Genomic DNA, 19,265 nt, shown 5'->3' on the forward strand with positions numbered 1-19,265 from the left:
TGGGATGAGACTAGAGGCCTGTAACAGAGGTGTTAGGGGATGCTGCAGCAGGTTAAGCTTGCTGGATGGGACCAGCAGCTGAACAAGGGCTAGTTGTTGGGAAGCAAGCAGGTTGGTAACAGCTGGGGCAGGAGCAGATTTGGGGAGAAACTATCCTGGAAACTAGCTGCCCTACAATAAACAAAGGAGAGGAGCATCTTGGCATCCAGGAAGCAAACATCTTAAAGCAGCAGAGCTAAGCTACAGCAGAGGAGGTCAGGCTGGTCATCAGATCAAAATAGAAGCCCCTGTGGGTGGCTGGAGAACCATCTGACAGGAAGAGGTGGGGCTCTGGAGACATAAGGCCAGTGCCTGAGACCAGGTAGGCAGTCTGGCTTTGCAGGATTCAGGAAGAGGAGCTCTTTAGCAAGATGGTTGCTGGAGCTAGACTCTTTGGCACCCAAGTTGTCCTAGACAGCTGTGAGGGAAAAGCTTGGAAGGGTTTATCTTGTGGGGAAGTACTGACCTAGTTTATTGTTATACAGTTGTGCTTGTGTTTGTTTTGATTAGGTCAACTGGAGGACCAGGTTGTGGCTATGGTGGGTGCCTGGTAGGGCACTCTAAGGTAGCCTAGCCTGGGGTCAGGAGCCCAGAGGACTTTGGGCTGGTACAGACCAAGGCTGCAAGAGTGAAGGCCAGTGGAAGTGGCATAACTGGAGGCTTGGATGCAGATGACCAAGGCTGGTGTAATGAGTTAGGCTGAAGCTGGGAGACCTAAGACCAGTGTCGGACAATCTAGGCCAGGCATGGCCAACTTGTGGCTCTGGAGCCACATGCAGCTCTTCAGAAGTTAACATGTATCTCCTTGAATCTTTGCACAAGCACACGATGACCAGCTTCAAAATGGGCTGGTCCAAATAAAAGCTGGTTACTGTGTGCTTGTGCAAAGATTCAAGGAGATGCATATTAACTTCTGAAGAGCCACATGTGGCTCTGGAGCCACAGGTTGGCCACCCCTGACCTAGCTGTAGGGTCAGGGGATCCAGAGAGCTGAAGCACTGAAAGCAACCCAACCCAGGGTCAGGGATCCAGAGGGCTAAGGGCTCTGACTGAGCTTGGGGTTTGGAATGAGCCAAAACAGCCTGGTTTGGGGTTGGTGATCCTAGAAGGCTGGGGGGAAACAAGGCTGGAAGACTAGGGACCCAGAAGTGGGATGGAAATCATAGCAGGCATAAGCCCCAAGGGCTAAGGTTTGATGCAAGAGGTGGAGCTAAGTTAGAGCTAGGGTCTCAGACAAAGGCATGAACCTTGCCATTGCCAGGGGCATGACAGGTTGACCAGAGTTCAAGGGCCAGGGACCAAGAGAAAAGAGTCCTGCCAGGGGTCTTACAGGCTCATTGTGTCTAATGGATGGGCTATAGGAGGTGCAGTAGACCACTTAAAGGTGACAACTGCAAGCCATGCGCATGGTTACAGGTGTGGAAGGAGGCCATGAATAGCTCATAAAGCGACTAGTGCCCTGAGGCACTAACAGGGCCAGTAGGGCTACAGTATTATGTCTCGGGGCAAGGCTGGGCACTTTGGGCTCCTGGAGGTAGCCTCCCACTCTTATGAATAACATTAAAGTGTGGCAGGTGAGGTAGAAAGGGAAGGGAGCTGGAGTGAAGACAGGGGTTGAATGGCCACCAGGGGGTGTCATGGCTACTCCTGGGTGCTGATTCTGTCATGGGGTCCAGAATGAAAATGCAGAGAGGGAGATTAAGGTGTGAGGATTGGGCAGATTGGCTGCTTTATGATAAGCAAGATTAATCAAACTGTAGTTTTCTGAAGGCAGTCTTCTAAAGTAGTGTATTATCTCAAAAATCAAGGTATGGCAGATGAGAGGGCAAAGCTAAAGTGCTGAACTAGAGTAGGAGGATGGGTATACTGTAACCATCGTGGCAAGCCCTGGAGGTGCACCATGTTACAGGCTGTCTATTGCCTTTATCGGGAATGGGAGAGAGATGCATATTCTTGAGTTGAATGAGATTTCACTCATAAAGTAAACTTCCCCTTGTAAAAGCTTTTGGGTTAACAACAGCAAAGACTTAGAGGTAGAATAAAGCCTGGCCCTTGTTCTGTAGTGGCACCCAAGTGGAATGAAAAACTAATGTTACATTTGTTTGTATAAAAAGGAGCACTGGGTGCACAACTTGGAACTTGAATTGCTGCATCAACTCAATCTATCTGGTCCTCTTTTCTTGACTCAAAAGGTTGCAAACACTTGATGCTTTAAGGGAAGATACAAGAAACCTCACATCTGTCTACTGTTTCTTCCATCATCTATTAGATTTTATCTTAATCCTTAATAGCCAGAGGTTGGTTTAAGTGCTGGCATATGAGACTTTACTTTTCTTCTGGTACTCTTCATTGGCATGATCTATTATAACTAAACATTCTGTCTCTCCAAGTAATATCCACCCCCTCTTTGACTATTGCTAAATTCTGACTTTGTCAACATCCCAGGACAATTGACAGTCTATTTATAGTGCGTGTGGGGAGTGGGTGTTCCTTCTGTCAGTTCTGAGTATCTTGCATTTCAGTTTCACTGAACACTCCCCTGTTCTTCTGTTATGAAATTCCCTTGAAGGGAAAAAAATCTTCTTTATACCAGTCCTTATTTTATGCCCTTATCTCTCTTCTTGGTTATCTCTTCTAAAGTAAATTTTAATCCCAGAAAGATTTATTTTTCCATTCCTTTAGTTATTCTTATCACTTACCATTCACTTCCACTAAACTCTGCAGTAGGCTGTTTGGGACACTGCCTAGAATAGGAGTGTTTTAAAATGAGGTCCTACCATTAATTTAAGTAGAGGCATATTTTTCCTGCCTCCCTTGTCCTGCAGGAATATTCATATTATGTTGTGCACTCATATGCACTGAAATAAGTATTGTGGCATTCAACATTTGTATCTTAAAAATCATTGCAAGAAACTTTTCATAACTTTTAAGCAATTCTATGCTTTGACTGGGCATGTCTACATACTCTTGAGTAAACCCACCCCAGGCAGGCAGCTACATGTTCAGGGAAGTGGGAGAAGATTTTCCGCTCATGGCAACAGTCTTCTCCTACCCTTGCTAATCCTGCAGCTGCCAGGGGGAACTCTAGGCTCTCCCTGGGTGCTAGCCCAAGGGCTGGCAAGGAGCATGGGGCCAGGAGACTGCTGTCCCCTGGCTGGGGCAGGGAGAATGCTCCCTGCTCCAAGGTGCTGCCTGCTTCTAGGATGGGCTTTGCCACAGGAGCCTGGGCAGGGACAATGTCCCCCTGCCGTGGCAGCAGGCAGCTTCCAGTTTCTGCTCTGCAATAATACTTGCAGAGCGGGGGCTGTGAGCTTCCTCTTGCCGGGACATTTGCTTCCAGTCAGCTGTCTAAATGTGCCATACTGTGCAGTAATTACTCCTCAGTAAATATGCTACTTGTATTCACATAGGTAGATGATGATGCTTACTGTGCAGTAATTTGCTCCAATCTCGAGTAAAGTGTCTCGTGTAGTTGTGCCCACTGTATCTCAGTTCTTGCCCTTCACTGGCACTTAAAAAAATTAACACATTTTGAAAAATTAATCTTTTAAAAATGATTTAATGCACAATATGAACTTTGTACATGATGTATTTAAAGAACATAAAGGGTAGTGTGACTAAGAATGCATGTAATATATGACATTGTCTCAGTAGTTTAATTGTCTGCTAAAATCATTATATGCTAGAGTGAATATGAATATATGAAGAGGACAGAATCAAACTCATCAGGATGGGTTAGAGGTACAGTCAGCCTGATATATTAAGCTCATCCACTCTCTCGGGTTTATCTTTCAGAATGACATTAACATGATTTCCCACTTCCCTACAAACTCCCAGGTTTCAGCCCAGTCATTTCACCCGGTTATGAAATTGGCTCAGGTTCTACATTACTCTTTCTTCCTGAAGAATGACCATGGCAATCATTGATCAAGAAGCCTGCTTAAAATGGTTACCACTTACTTGGATCAAAACAAAGTGGGGGTGGGAGGAGGAAGATGGAAATCTACGCATCTCCAGAGGGTCTCACCATCTCTGGCTCAGCTGCTCAGCTTTTCTCCTTAGACAACTTTTGCCAAATGGACCCCATTAACCCCCCACCCTGAGTGAGGCTTTTCAAGCCTCTTGTGTTCTGTTGATCCTTAACCTCCAGCTTTGGCAAAATAAGACTGACAGTCTAGTAGGTTTCAGAGACCAAATTCTGGAAGTGATCAGCTTGATTCAGTATCTTTCAAGTAGATACGAGTGGTGGGGGTCCAGATTTATTAGCTGTCTGTTTTATGTGCTCTTTCCATAGCCTCCTGTTCAGCTAGATCAGTACATTTAAACAGGAAATTTTAACAGCCTTCTACAGTTATGAAGCAAGTATGCTTCACTGACCAGGTCATATACAATATTTATACTGTTATTATTTATTCATAGAATAATACTCAACTGATCCATGACTGTCATACCTAGTTCAAATTTATGCCTTCAAGAAGCAGTCCTAACTTCTTCCTTTTTTTTTTTTTTAACAGACTATAAAGGTTTTCATTTGCCTTTAATTTCACTAAATTAGTGGAGTGCAAACTCTCATCTCTCGTGGCCAGATAAGAAGTGCAGGACCAGTTCGTGTGCTAGATCCTGTGGGCAGGGTCAGTTTGTGGGCTGGTTCCAGCATGGAGTTGATGCACGGTGTTAGTCCATGGGTGCAATGCAGAACATCAGCTTGACCTCACTCACTGAATGCAGCAGTTGAGCAACCCTGTGTCTTAACGTCACTCACACACTGAGTCTAGCTGCAAAGTGATCCCCTATGCTGGTGCAATCTGGCAGAGGAATGTGTCATTCTGGGCTATGGAGCACCCCACAGGTTTGGACATATACTAGCAAGAGTGGTGGCAACATTAATTGCTGTACCTCCCCAAGGCCACAGACCAGAGGTTGAGCACCACTACACTAAATAATTAGGGGTCAGATTCAATCTTACAGCTGACATAAGTGGGGCTCCCTAAGGACTAAATGTATACAGTGGTAAATGACAATCTGTTCTTTTCAAATCCTTATACTGCAGCCCTCACTGTGGTATCCAGTACTTTAAAGTACTTTAGGATGTTTAACATTAAGCATGGGCTTCAGTTCATACCTATTCAGCACTTGGGCATATCTTTAAATACTTTGTATACCTGGGACCTGAAAAGCTTAAAATTATTACTACAAATTCCTATAGTGGAAGTCCTACTGAGAGGGCCCAGGATGCATGAGGCAGATGAGTAATAGCAGTGTGTGATGGTTCTATTTACTGAATGTTTACAAAAAAATTTCTAAAATTACAAAGAACCCACATGTCAGTACCATATAAAAGGCTTGGTATGTGAAAGGGTAGTTATAAAACCTGTATAAAGTGAGCATAGAATTCTGGGAAAATGTCATAACTGCAATTAATGTGTTTACTTCTTTCTAAAATGAATCATGTCCTGAAAATATATTATAATGTGGGGCACATCAGACTGTTATGAATGGGGTCTATGGCTTTCTACAGCATCCAGCATCTGTTTAAGAGGTTTAAAGTGGGTCTTTCATAGAGACGCATTTTAAAAACATATATTTTTATTGAGAGAAAATTAACAATACGCAGAAAAAGCACAATATGAAAATGTACTGTCTATTCTTGTACTGGATCGCTTATGAATGCTAGGCCTATACTTATGTGGATGCTACAGGATTAATTATTTTTGGAAGAATTTAAGCAGTGTATCTAAGGTAAAATGACAGCATAATTAAAATGAAATAAGTGACTGTAATTAATTTTATAGGCTACACTTTCTATGTTTGACACACATTCACTTATGAGAGCTACTGAATCATGGGAAGAAAGTGTGACTTTTTTTACATGAATGTCTCATGCCTCCCAAGGCTAGGGGAGTATGACAACTGCCCACAGGCAGCAGTGAGGGTAGGCTGAGTGGGGATTTCCCACAGGTGGCCGAGGTGGTGTTGGTGGCAGCAACCACCCACCAATGCCATCGGGGGTGGTGGGGGAGGGGTGGCGAGCAGCATCCGCCCACAGACACCGTTAGCAGCAGCAGTGGTGGCCAATCTCAGGAGGCTGCACATGCATGTGTGTGGCGGGCCAATAGGGGATGCTCCTGCGTTGAGCCTCCCACCTCCCTGCACCCGACCACCTTCCAGGCTCCGAATGCCTCCCTAGAGGTGCCTTATGCTTGGCCGACCCCTCTCCTGGAGCACACTTGCTAGTCTGGAGGTAACATCGCCACCACCACCCCGAGAAGGGACTGTCTCGGCCCTGTGTCCTCAGGGAAACACAGGCCTAATAGTCCAACGGGTACTCAACCCAGTACAGGCACTTGGGGCACTTCCCCAAGTCAAGGGGGCAAAAAGTAAAGTCTCCCTTAGTCCGCAGACCTAAGGGGTCTCTTAGGCATAATTTAGACCCACCCCTCAATAAGTCTCCCACACCAGTCAAAAAGGAGAACTTTACTGATTACAAGGGGTAGGGTAAACTAGGGTACAGGGTTGAGAAATATCTTAGAAATCCTAAAGAGCAAACAGTGTGGCTGAGGTAGCCTTTTGATTATGCATCTGTGTTACTGCCAGCTATATATCTAATCCGCATCTTCCAGAGTTCTCCAGTTTCCCTTCTGGAGTCTTGGGGTGAGAGAGAGAGCTAGGTTCAGATGGTAAGGCTTCTCTGTCTCCCCTGCTTTGCTGCTGCTTCACTTCATGGCCAAAGAGGGAGCCTCCTTCCTCCCCAACTTATATAGCTCCCTGTGACCTCATTCACCTGGTCTAGTGGAAGTCAGACCAACCAATTTGAAATACCTCACCAGTTGCCAGGCCAGGCAGATTCCAGCTCCCCAGGTAGAAACCCCTCACCCAGGTGGCTGATGACAGTCACGTAGGCAGAGGGAGCAGGTTTCCCCCCTCCCTCAGGAATGCAGCCAGCTCAGGTTACCTAAAGAGACAGGCTGAGGTGTGAATCCTCTGTGCTGGCCCATCTAATCAAATAGTCACAGGGCAGAGATTTTCAGAAACCAAGGTGGCTTTCTGCCACATGTGCATTAGCGTTCACCCCCTATGCATCGCCAAAGTTTCATTAAATGACTGACACTATACCATTAAGCTTGATAGATTTTTGTTTTTAATCATCAACTTTAATGGGTGCCACAATGGACCTTAAGTGCCTTAATCTCTAACCAGGATATGGAAGCTTAGAACTAAAGTTATGGGGAAACATGGTCACAGATACAGGCAGACCTAGACAGGCTGGCAAGTTGGGTGGATTGGAACCAGATGAGGTTTTAACATTGAGAAATGTAAAGTACTTCATTTGGGGATGAACAATCCCCTGCATACCTACAGCCTTAGCAATGCCAATTTGATCAACACTATGAATGAAAGAGAGAAACTGACCACAGTTTAAACATGAGCCGGTAGTGCGATGCTGTAGTCAGCAGGGCAAATAACAGTCTGGCATACATCAATAGATGCATCTCCAGAAAAAACAAGGAAGTGATTCTTGTGCTCTACTCAGCATCGGTGAGACGGCAGCTGGAGTACTGCATCCAGTTCTGGGCACCGCACTTCAACAAGGACATGGAAATGCTTGAGAGAGTCCAGAGAAGAGCCACCCATATGATCAGAGACTTGCATGGCAAGCCATACGAGGTAAGGCTGAGGGACCTGGGACTGTTCAGTCTGAAGAAGAGAAGGCTGAGAGGTGACTTGGTAGCAGCTTACCACTACATCAGGGGCATACATAAAGACCTCAGTGAACAACTGTTCATCAGGGCATCCTTGGGGAAAACGAGGAGCAATGGTCACAAACTCCTGGAAGACCAATTCAGGCTCAGCATTAGAAAAAACTTCTTCACAGTCAGGGTGTCCAGACTGTAGAATAAGCTTCCTCCAGAGGTGGTGCAATCACCTACCCTGGAAATCTTCAAAAGGAGACTGGAAGGTCACCTTGCTGGTGTCACTTGGCCCCAAATGTCTTTCCTGCTTGGTGTTGGACCCAGTGATCTTCCAAGGTCCCTTCCAGCCTACACTCTATGAATCTATGAATAAAGGCCCTACTCAGAAAGCAGTAGCAATGCCATTTCTTTTGGTTTATATTGTTTTATTGTAGCCTAAACTGTCAGTAAATTCTGGAAAGACAAAGCAAGTTTATAAATTCTTTAGGTGTTTTGGATATTCAAGACATAACAGTTTTTTCTAGTCTTATGCTTGATTTCAACAAAAGTTAAATCATGGTGGCTACAGTGTTTTCCTTGGTTTGAGTTTGACATGTTTTATAGTATTCTTATGCAGAATATAAGACCATCTCAGATTTGTATCTTATCCCTTCGTGTCACAGTTCAAGAGATTTGGGTCTAGTGGGTGGAATGGGGAGTGAGGGCTGGTGAGGTTGTAGGGATGAACTGTGGGTTGGGAGTAACCAAGGGCAATCCAAGTTCCAAACTGAGAAGTGGGGACTGAAGCCCAGAGTCCAAAACCAAGCCAGAGAACTGACCAGGGATCACAGGTCAGAAAGCAGGCCAAGATTAAACTGAAGTCCAAACACTAAACCAGAGTGTTTGCCAGAGAAGTTATGGGACCAGAGCCACAGATGGACTGGAGATCAGTGTGTTGTGCAGCAAAGTTCATGTGCTGGAAGGGTTCCTTAAGAACAGTCCCAGAACGACTCAGAGGAAAGGGGCTAGGGCTCAGCTGGGGTTGGTAAATTGGTTAGGCTCAATTACTCTGGCTGGAGGGCAGAAGCCTTACTTATTTTTGCCCCTGCAAGCTAGAGCTCAGCTGGCCCTAGCCCATTTTTTTGGGTTCAGTTGACCCACTTAATCAGACTGCAGGGTTGGAGTCTCACTTAGCCTAGTCCTTACACTTCATGTATATTCAGCTATTTATCTGCAGAACTTTCCTATGAGTTGTAGGAAAGAGGGCATAATGACAAAATATATTAAATAATGTAGCCAATGTTTCTGAGTCTGAACAAGAAAGAGAAACTCCTGAGTCTTATTTCCATTGCCCAAAATTGTCCTTCCAGGTTACCAGATACACTTGACATCTACCCATCAATATGAAGTTATTTACTTACATCTCTTGGTTATATCTTTTTACCTTTTAGTGTCAAAAAGTGCAAGGTACAACTTGGGGGGGTTTGAGGGGGGTAGAAAATAACTATGTATGTGGAATGCTGTGTTCTGAATGAGCTGTTACAACTCAGGAAAAAAGACGTTGGAACCATTGTAGATAGCTCTCTACAAACATTACCTCAGTGTTCAGCAGCAAGTAAAAAAAGCCAATAAAATATTGGGTATCATTAAAACAGGAATTCAAAACAAAATAGAGGACATCATCGTGCCACTATACAGATTGATGGTGTGCCCAAATCCTGAATACTGTGTGCAGTTCTGGCCCCCACAGCTCAAAAAGGATGTAGTAGAACTAGAAAAGGTAGAGCAGGCCAATCAAAGTGATCATGGGTGAGAAGCAGTTGCCATACTAGGAGAGAATAAAAAGACTAGGACTCTTCTGTTGGAAAAGGAGAAGGCTCAGGGAGGATATGATACAGGTCTCTACAATCATAAAGAGCATGGACTAAGTGAACAAGGAACTATTGTTCACTAAGTCCCAGAATTCTAGAACTAGGGGGTAGACCCTTAAATTAGTATGCAAGAAGCTTAAAATAGACAAAAAAAAAAAGACTTTTTATGCCATGCGTAGTTAACTTGTGGAATTTGTTGCCACAGGAGATGGTGGAAGCAAATAGCATAGTCAGGTTCAAAATGGGACTAGATAAATTCAGAGGCGTAGGTTACCAATATACTAGATAGAAAAAACCATGGACTAAATATAGACATTGGATTTATGACACATTATGACCTGCCCAACACCTGACTCCCCACGTAAACCCTCCACTTTTTCCAGCTATTCTCATTTCTCCCCTCTACTCCCCCATCCACTGACTACAGCTACATGACTACAGCTATCTTCATTCCCTCCCCCCCCGCACCTGTCTCTCACCTACTCACCACCTCAATTTACATTTTAACTGACTGGCTTCTTGCATATGTACTGGCCTCTGGCTGCTTTACCACTTCATCCAGTAAAAACACAGACCAACTGCAGATCCTTCCTCAGCCTGAGTAAGGGTATTTGTACCTGAAAGCTTGCAAAGAAGAATTTTTCCAACTATTTGCGTTGGTCTAATAAAGAAAGATATTAGAACCTTGTCTGTCTAGATAAATTCATGGATTATAGATCGGATAGCAGGGACAAGGCAGAGCTCTTCAATAAGTTTTTTTGCCTCTGTCTTCTTAAATAGGAATCTGGATGAACCCTCAATATGCATCACAGACATCAACAAGGGGAACATCAGCCGACCAACAGTCAGTGCCAATATGGTAAAAGGACACTTGGAGGGACTGGATGTGTTTAAATCACTGGGACCAGAGGGACTGCACCCATGGGTAATGAAAGAATTAGCGAGTGTCATAGCCAAACCACTAGCAAGGATATATGAGCACTCATGGTGCTCGGATCAGGTCCCAGAGGATTGGAAGAGGGCCAATGTCATCCCAATCTTTAAGAAGGGGAGGAAGGAGGATCCAGGGAACTATAGACTGGTCAGCCTTACCTCTATTCCAGGGAAAATCCTAGAAAAAATTATCAAGGAACACATCAGTGGGAGCCCTCTGGCTAATGTGATGTGGAGGGGCAACTAATATGGGTTTATAGTGGGCAGGTCCTGCCTGACTAACGTAGTTTCTTTTTAAAACAAGGCCACCAAATGTTTAGATGCAGGATGTTATCTATCTGGACTTCAGGAAGGCCTTTGACATGGTATCTCATACCATCTTTATTAATAAACTGAGGAGATTTGCCATGGATGATTATACAGTAGACTGGGTAGCAAACTGGCTCAGGGATCGCACTCAAAGGGTGGTGGTGGATGAGTCAGTGTCAACCTGGAAAGATGTTTGCAGTGGACTCCCTCAGGGCTCAGTTCTGGGGTCGATGCTGTTCAACATCTTCATCAGTGATCTGGACGAGGTGGTGGGAAGTACCCTGCCCAAATCTGCAGATGACACTAAAATATGGGGTGAAGCTAGCACCCTGGAGAGGATGAACCAGATCCAGGATGACCTGGACAGGTTGGGGAACTGGGCACAAATCAACAGGATGCAATTCAATAAGGATATGTGCAAAGTGTTGCATCTGGGGAGAAAGAACTGCCATCATACCTATAGGCGGGGGGGCAACCTTCTTAGCACCGCTGAGGCAGAAAGAGATCTTGGAGTCCACTGTTGACCACAGAATGAACATGAGTTGCCAACATGATGAAGTAGTTGGCAGAGCCAATTGCACCGTGCTCTGCATCCATAGGTGCTTCACAAACAGGTCCAGGGAAGTGATTCTCCCTCTCTATGTGGCACTGGTCAGGCTGCAGCTGGAGTACTGTGTCCAGTTCTGGATGCCGAAGTTCATCTGATTGGAGAAGGTCCAAAGGAGAAGGTCCAAAGGAGAGCCACTCATCTGATTGGAGGCCTGCAGGGAATGCCCTATGAGGAAAGACCTTAACTTTTTCAGCCTCTCCAAGAGAAGGTTGAGATAAGACCTTGTGGTGACCTACAAATTCATAAGGGGGGAGCAACACAAAGTAGGCAATGATCTGTTTACCAGGGCACCCCCTGGAAGGACAAGGAACAATGGCCATAAGCTATTGGAGAATAGGTTTAGACTGGACATTAGAAAAAAAGTTCTTCATGGTCAGGGTTGCCAGGATCTGGAATGGGCTTCCAAGGGAGGTGGTGCTCGCCCCATCCTTGGGGGTCTTCAAGAGGAGACTGGACAGTCACCTGGCTGGGATCACATGATTCCAGGTTTGGTGACCCTTTTCTTGCATGCCAGGGGCAGGGGGTTGATGGCCTACTGAGATCCCTTCTGACCCTGGAATCTATGAATCTAATAATGGCTATTGAACAGATCGGTTGAAAATATTTCCTGTGGCATATCTAAATCAATAATGGTGGATGTCAGGGAGGGTACTGAGTAGGGGATAGATTGTTTTGGAAATGCAGTTCAATGCTCTCCCTGTATAGTGTCCGTTCCTGCCATGGTATGAGACAGAATACTGGATCGTTAGTCTGACCCAGTAAAACACTACTTATGTTTCTGTGTTAACTGGGTGACCAAAATAATAGAATCCTTTGAAGGAGGTGGAGGGGAAAGCTGTGCTTTAAAACAGTACAGAAGAAACCATTACATATCTCTTGTTTATTTGATAAATATCTATTTATGTGCATGTTGTGATGAAGGTGCCAACTTGTGGCCAGTCACTATACTGGCCCACCACTTTATTTAGGGCAGTCTTCTCTGTCTCGCCTGTCATGGCTTGTTGAGATAAATCAGAGGTAATAAGTGGGAGGCTGCCCATTTTAATGTCCTGATGCCAAAGGGCTTTCACACAGCTCCGACCTTCCCTTACTGTACCCCATGCTTTGCAGATAGCATCATAAGTTGATTATAGCACCGGTTTAGGGCTGAGCTAAACTCTACCCCTTGTTGGGCCTCTAGCATTCTCTCTTGCACACCGCTCCATTCTCTCTGCCCCCTCTCACAGGTTCTCTTTCATATTGCCCCTCACTGGGCCACTCAAATCCACCCTACTCCTTGACACCGTGAACTTCAGTCCTGGCTACTTACTCTGGCCAGCCTACACACAGCACTTCAGGCACCACCGTACACCCTACTCTACATGACCACCAGCCTTATGCCCCACACTGGGCTGAATTCAGTGGCTAGCTCCTTTCTGAGCCACATGCTTTTGCCCCCATTGCTGGGGCTTTGGGGTCTTACACCCCCTGGGCTCAGGTGCCTCCCTCTAAGCTTGCCTGGCCTCACTTTGCCATTTTGCTCAGGCCTCAGGGTCTTGCACCCCACAGGCTCAGTTGCCTCTCTCTAGGCATGCCTGGCCCCACTACCTTCAGGATATTGCACCCCCTGGGCTCAGGTGCCTCTCAATAGGCATGCCTGACCCCACTGCTTTCTATGACCCACTGGGTAGTGGGGGCTAGGGTTATAAGGCACCTTTCACTGGGAAGGCAACTGGCCTGGTATTTCTGGGGAACTACCCCACCATGGGCAGCCCCACAAGGCCATCCTTCCCCAGCAAGGTGCAATTTTCAGTCATACCCAGGACCGGGTGCCTCCTGCCATTCCCATAGCTCCTGCCTTTATCTCCACCACTGAGTGCTGTTTTGCAGACTATTGCCTCAGCCCTGAAGGCCTGCATCTAAAATGAAGGCTGCAGAGCCCCCTTCTCCAATCCCAGGGCACTCCTGCAGTCATGTGATTGCCTCATTACCCAGGCATGCACCTGCTGGCTGCCCTGATGTCTGCTCTGGCCTTTAAAGTGACAGGCATTTGAAGGTGCTCTGTCACAGTGTTATTTATCCTATTTCCCTTGCCACTATGTAAGTAAATACATTGGTATTTGTATTCTGTTTTTACTATGTCTAGTTTCAAACTCCTCCATAAAAGCAGCTAGATAATTATATTTAATCTGTGACATCATATTTATTTCCCTTGCAATGTGTGGCACATGTGTTTATAATTTCATTTAAACTATGACGTGGGTTTGAGGCATAAAGACTGGCTTGTATTATAGAAATGCACATAACTAGGAGCCACAAGTAAAGTCACAAAGGGAAAAGGCAGAGTAAAATTTCCTTTGTGTAACCCTCTCTTTCCACTTCAAGTTACATGTGGACATCCTTCATTAAAAATGAATGAGCTGCCACAATGATTAAAACACATCATGAAGAGGTGATAAGTCAGGAACAGGTAGCAGCAGAAGCTAATGCCAGAACTAATCCAGACTATAAATATCTAAAGGAATTTTCATTTTAGTAACCTTGATTCGTTAACCTTTAGAGGCAAAATTGCCCTTTTAGATGAATAATATGACAGAGAGAGAAAGAAAGAGAGAATAAATAGCTTAAAATTGTTAATGTGTTATTTACTTTACAACACCCATAAGAGTACTAAATTCTTCATAGGGGATGGGGGATGGGGGGGAGGGGAGGGCAGGAAGGCAGGTCCTGACCCAAATAGTTTAAATTAAGTTTTCAAAGATTACAATAAGAGCTTCAGATTTGAGACTTTCAGAAGCTGTTATGCCATGTCATATCAAGATGGCTGTTAACAGACAGTTATATCAAGAATATATTCATTATGTTCTACAGTACTAATACTTCCTTGTATGTATATATTTATTTAATCTCTCCCCGGTTTTCTCAGATTGTAATGATTGTTGCTATATGTCAGTAAGGTTTTTGTAAAGGGGAACATGATTTAAGGCTTTTACTTTGTTAGAAGTTTTTAACTTCCTCCTTTTGACTGAACAAATAAATATCACTCATAACATTTTTTCTAGAAATGAGAAGTTATACTCTTAGAGCAAATAGCAATGCATATTTTTATGTAAACTTTCTTACAAGTACTTTAAAAATATATAAACAAGATAATAGGTAATCTAGAAAATGCCTCTCAGAACCTGTATCTGTACCTGTCTGAATCTATTACACTTACAGGTGTGATCTCTACAATGTCTTTTTTTTCTGTGTTTTATTTTACAGCTCTATATCTGATCTTTTTAATAAAGAAATGATGGTCACTCATTTGCCTTCTAGACCAATATAGCCATGTGAGACTTCTAGGCAGCAGATGCAGTTCTGAAGTAGCAAAGAGGAAAGCACGTAAGTCCTTGTGTTGAAATAGGAGCTGGGCACCCAAATGACTTGGGCACTTCTGAAAATTCTACCTTCAATTCACAGCATATCTTAAAAAAATAAAAAAAAATTAAAAAATGCTTCTTTCAGGGTCTTTTTACACATTCATTTTAGGTGGCTCAGGGCGATCTTAACTCTTGTCCACACATGAAGATGTGTAAGCTAGTTTTAAGCACCTTTAGGTGTCTTAAAGTTACACCACTCCAGGGTAGGTTTATCTCTGATTCATGTTACCCAGTTTGTGTTCTGCAAATGTGTCACACCCTAGAGACAAGTTACCCAAGTTGCAGTCCAGCATCCCAGGGTGCAGTGTTCCCTCTCCCCACCCTCTGTGTGTTTGTGGACAAACTTTCCACCTCCTAAACTCTATGGCTCAGGGGTTGGTACTGACACCAAACCAACTTCCCCTTCTGCCCCCAGGGGGCATGCCCAGATGTGTGTGGATGTTTGATTCCCTGGGGACAAGCAGTGGTGCTGCACCTTGTGCTACCACTTCTTGTCCCTGGAGAACGCCTGTGCTATGCACACTTTGGTGTGCGGCAGGTTGCCTCAGATGGAGTAGGGGAGGCTGGGGGTCTCCAGGGGCTGCAGCCACAGCAATTCTGCCATGCGGAGCCAAGAAGGCAGTGGAATACAATTCTGGGCAGCCTGGCTCCACTTTTCAGCAGGACACGTTGGCCTCTGAATATCCAAGGACCAAAAAAAAACCTGCAGAAAAAACCCCTGGCACAGAGCACACTCGGGCAGCATGCCCTTGCAGCACAGAGAACACTGGACTGTGCGGTATGTGGTGCTGCAACTGTGTTTGCAGCACCACATACTGCATGGCCACACTCATCTGGATGCACCCAGGGGTGTGAATTGGCCAGGCAGCTTGCAGGGCACAGACAGGTCTTGGAAGGAGGGCTTTTGGGTGTGGAGGGGGAAGCAAGGTAGGGCACTAGGCTGGAGCTTTCCTCCTGGGACAGGGGCAGTGTTCCTGTGAGCTGGGGCTGCCCAATCCCAATCCCAATCCCAATCCCAATCCCAATCCCAATCCCAATTTATTAAAACATGACTTTCCTTAATTTACATTCTCTTTATTTATTTATTTTACTTCTGTTTATTTTTATCCTTTAGTGCCTTCAGTGGCTGACTTTTCCCCTCCTTCATTTTACCAACCAGCCCACAGCTGCCATTCCCACTCATTGCCCCTCCACCTCCCATTTTGCTACCCAGTCCCCATCATTAAATTCTTCCTCCTTTCAGCCTTATGCTCCAGAGCCCACCAGCACATCTCTCCAACCCACCTCCATGGATAGAAACCTGTCCTGGCTTACCAGTCCTCTACAACTTACAGCTGTGCAGGTTGGGGACAATCAGAGAAGGTATTTAGCTTGAATGTGACTGTTCCAAACTCAAGCTAACACTAGCACTGATCAACATTTGAGAGGCTTAAATTGTTATGTATAAGAAAGCTCTCATATAAGTAGTTAAAACCTTATAATTCAGTGTTAACAAAAGCGTGAATGAGCACCATACTGGATTAAAAAATATGAGGCATGGAAGGAGTGTGGATTAGATATAGGTAAACCTCCCAAATGTTCATTTGATTATCAATCAGCATTAGGTTTTAAAAAGTTGTTGGTTGTTATGGTTATGAAGCGAGTGGGATGAAATAATTGCTGCAGCAATAAAGCCATGCATTTGCAGAGAGTCTAATATAGTGGGGTGCCTCCTTCAACAATTACCAATACAGATGTCACTGATAATTTTTTGTGTCATCACTGACCTTTCATTGTATTACAAAAAGCAAATAAATTAGGTGACTGATTAGTTTTGGTAGGAGGCTAGTGACACACTGGAGCATGATAAAGACATGATGAGCTTTGTTTTCCTGAAGAGAGAGCTCAGCTCAGCTTTTTCAGAGGTTTGGAAAAGACTGGAGTATTGTGAGTTTAACCCCAGTAAAAAAGCCTACCCATAGCACACCATTGTACATGGCTCAGTAATTGGTCTGATGGTCTTCATACCGGCTCTCTGTGCCAATGTGAATTATATTGAGAGCCACAGATGAAAGGAGAAAATGATGGAGGCTAAAAATCACAAAGAGAGAAGAGCAGAAATATTGATTTTTTAAGTGTGTTTTCTTTTCTACCGTTGTTTGTATACTAAGGAATTTTGAAATCTTTTGTTTATGTGGGTATTGAAGGGACAGTTCTCCCAAGCTACAGCAACTCTCTTTTGATCTTCAAAGGGTTTCCACATCAGGGTTGTTCCAGAGCTTGTAGTCAGAGAATATGAAATGAGTACAAAGGCTGCAGATGCAGAAAGAAGGTAGTGGCACTTCTAGTGGCCCTGAAAAAAGCATTGCTTAGAGATCTTAGGCTAAATTGAGTGAAGTAGTAAATAGAAAGGCTAGGTTTTCAAGCAACACAAGTCTGTCTGTCTTTGAATATATGTGAATGCATGGATGTGAGAAGGTTTTTTAGTCTAAAGGCAAGTTTAGGTATGGTAAAAAAAAAAATGTGGGCCAAATTTAGAAATGATACAATGAATCTGCTGTAAGGTAGTGAGTAAAATTAAGTTATAAGTGGATATAATTGAAACCATGAGAGAGTCAGAAATGAAAGTAGGAAGTTAATTTTACACATTTTTGCTCTGTAAGCTAGTTTCCTTTCTATCTAGATTCCCTTGTTGCTCAGAATCTAGATAAAGAAATAAGTTGGAGTCAGGACAGAATTAGCCTGCACATTAGCTACTCCCTTATACTCCAAGAAGATTTGCTCCTCCTACTGAGGCAGCATGTTTATCTAGGCCTGAATATTGGATATAATGGCCAAAGGCTGTTGACAGAGCCTGCCAAACCCCCTATTCAAGGAGGTGGGGCTGGTGGGTCTATTGGGTGATGGTTCTGTCTGGGGGTGGTTGGAAGAGCTGGGGACTATAAATAACTTGGTGCCTGGGGAGTGGTAGGAAAATCACATTCCTGGTGCTGGGACTAGTGGCTGGGCTTCCTGGCACAGTCCCGGGACTGGAAAACTGTATACAAGTTTTGTTAGATGGGTCTTGCCAGACCCAATCCAAGTTAGACTACCTCTGAGGTAAGATTAACTCAGGTCAGGCCAGCCATTTAGACTGATCTAGCCTTTCTGAACTTCTGTGCAGTTTGCTTAGATCAACCTAACTAGAGGTCTAAGTGTAGGGCCTGCACCTGGGTCAAGTAAGTTAGATTGTGTTGCCATTTTTAAAGAGATCTAACTTTCCCCTAATTTCCATGAATGTCTGATGTATCCTATGATGGTGACAAGTGACATACAAAGAGTGGGAGGAGAGTGTGACACAGTCAAACTTACAAACAAATTTTCAGGGAGGTGTCAAGGGAGAGAAGTGTCTTAAACCACTGCAGGAGGAGGGGACAGCAACCTCTTGGGCCTGTGCAAGAGGAGTGATATACCCATACATATTAAATCAAATCCTTACAGGAAAATTAAATGGCATTCCCAGTTTCCATGCATTCACATCACAAGCCCCAGGGCCACCGATGAACTTCAGCAGAATTGGTTGTATCTATTAAAGGAGGATGCAGGACTGCAGTAACAAGGAGTGTTGCAATAGAAGCATGAGAACATTGATGGGATTTTGTAAGAAAATGTACTCTATATAAAACCTGAGCTGATTTCAGCCAGGGTTGTTTTACTATGTATATTTCCTTTACCTCCATGGCCACTGATTTAATGCTTGTATAAAATAAGTATTTTCTTTAAAGGGACACCTTACTTTCCATACTAAGACCTTAATAAACCATTTTGCCTTTTTTAGATTAAAATTGGAGCCATTTTAAATGATAAAAGCTGTCTTTGCTGTCTTTCTCACAGCATGACTGCCAAAGCTTTGAAAGAAATAATACCTTTGAAAAAAAGATCAATTGTTGGCTGAACACTCAAATACTGTCCTTCAGTCTGGAGGACAGTTATACAGAAGAGGTATGCTGATTGAGTCCAGTATTAAGTAAAGAAAATAATACAACAGAAATGAAACCGCAAGGGCATTGGAGAATCTGCTTTACCTACCATCTAGCCATTTTTAAAATGACCATGTGTAACATGAAGCAAGAAGTTCCACACCAAAAATTGGGACCCTAGGCTTCTGGATGTAGGGTTAGATTCTGCCTTGACTGACACGAGTTGCGTGGGAGGGAAAGGGTGAAGGAATCCCAAGGTAAGGATACAAAGTAGTATCAAACATCATGCTGAGAGAATGAGCAATGACATATGGTGGCTCAGCAGAGGGACTGAAGAACATGCAAAGTACCAAGAAACATCAAGACTATTGCTCTGCCTTGCTGACTATCTCAATTTGCCAGCATGCCCTACTTAAGAAGGTTCTCTCCCCTACATGACACACCTGCTAGCACACCGGCTGTCAACACTGATTATATGATCAGCTAAGCCCTTT

The sequence above is a fragment of the Crocodylus siamensis genome, chromosome 1 (assembly GCF_052110815.1).
Source record: "Crocodylus siamensis isolate JL-2025a chromosome 1, ASM5211081v1, whole genome shotgun sequence".
Lineage (NCBI taxonomy): Eukaryota > Metazoa > Chordata > Crocodylia > Crocodylidae > Crocodylus > Crocodylus siamensis.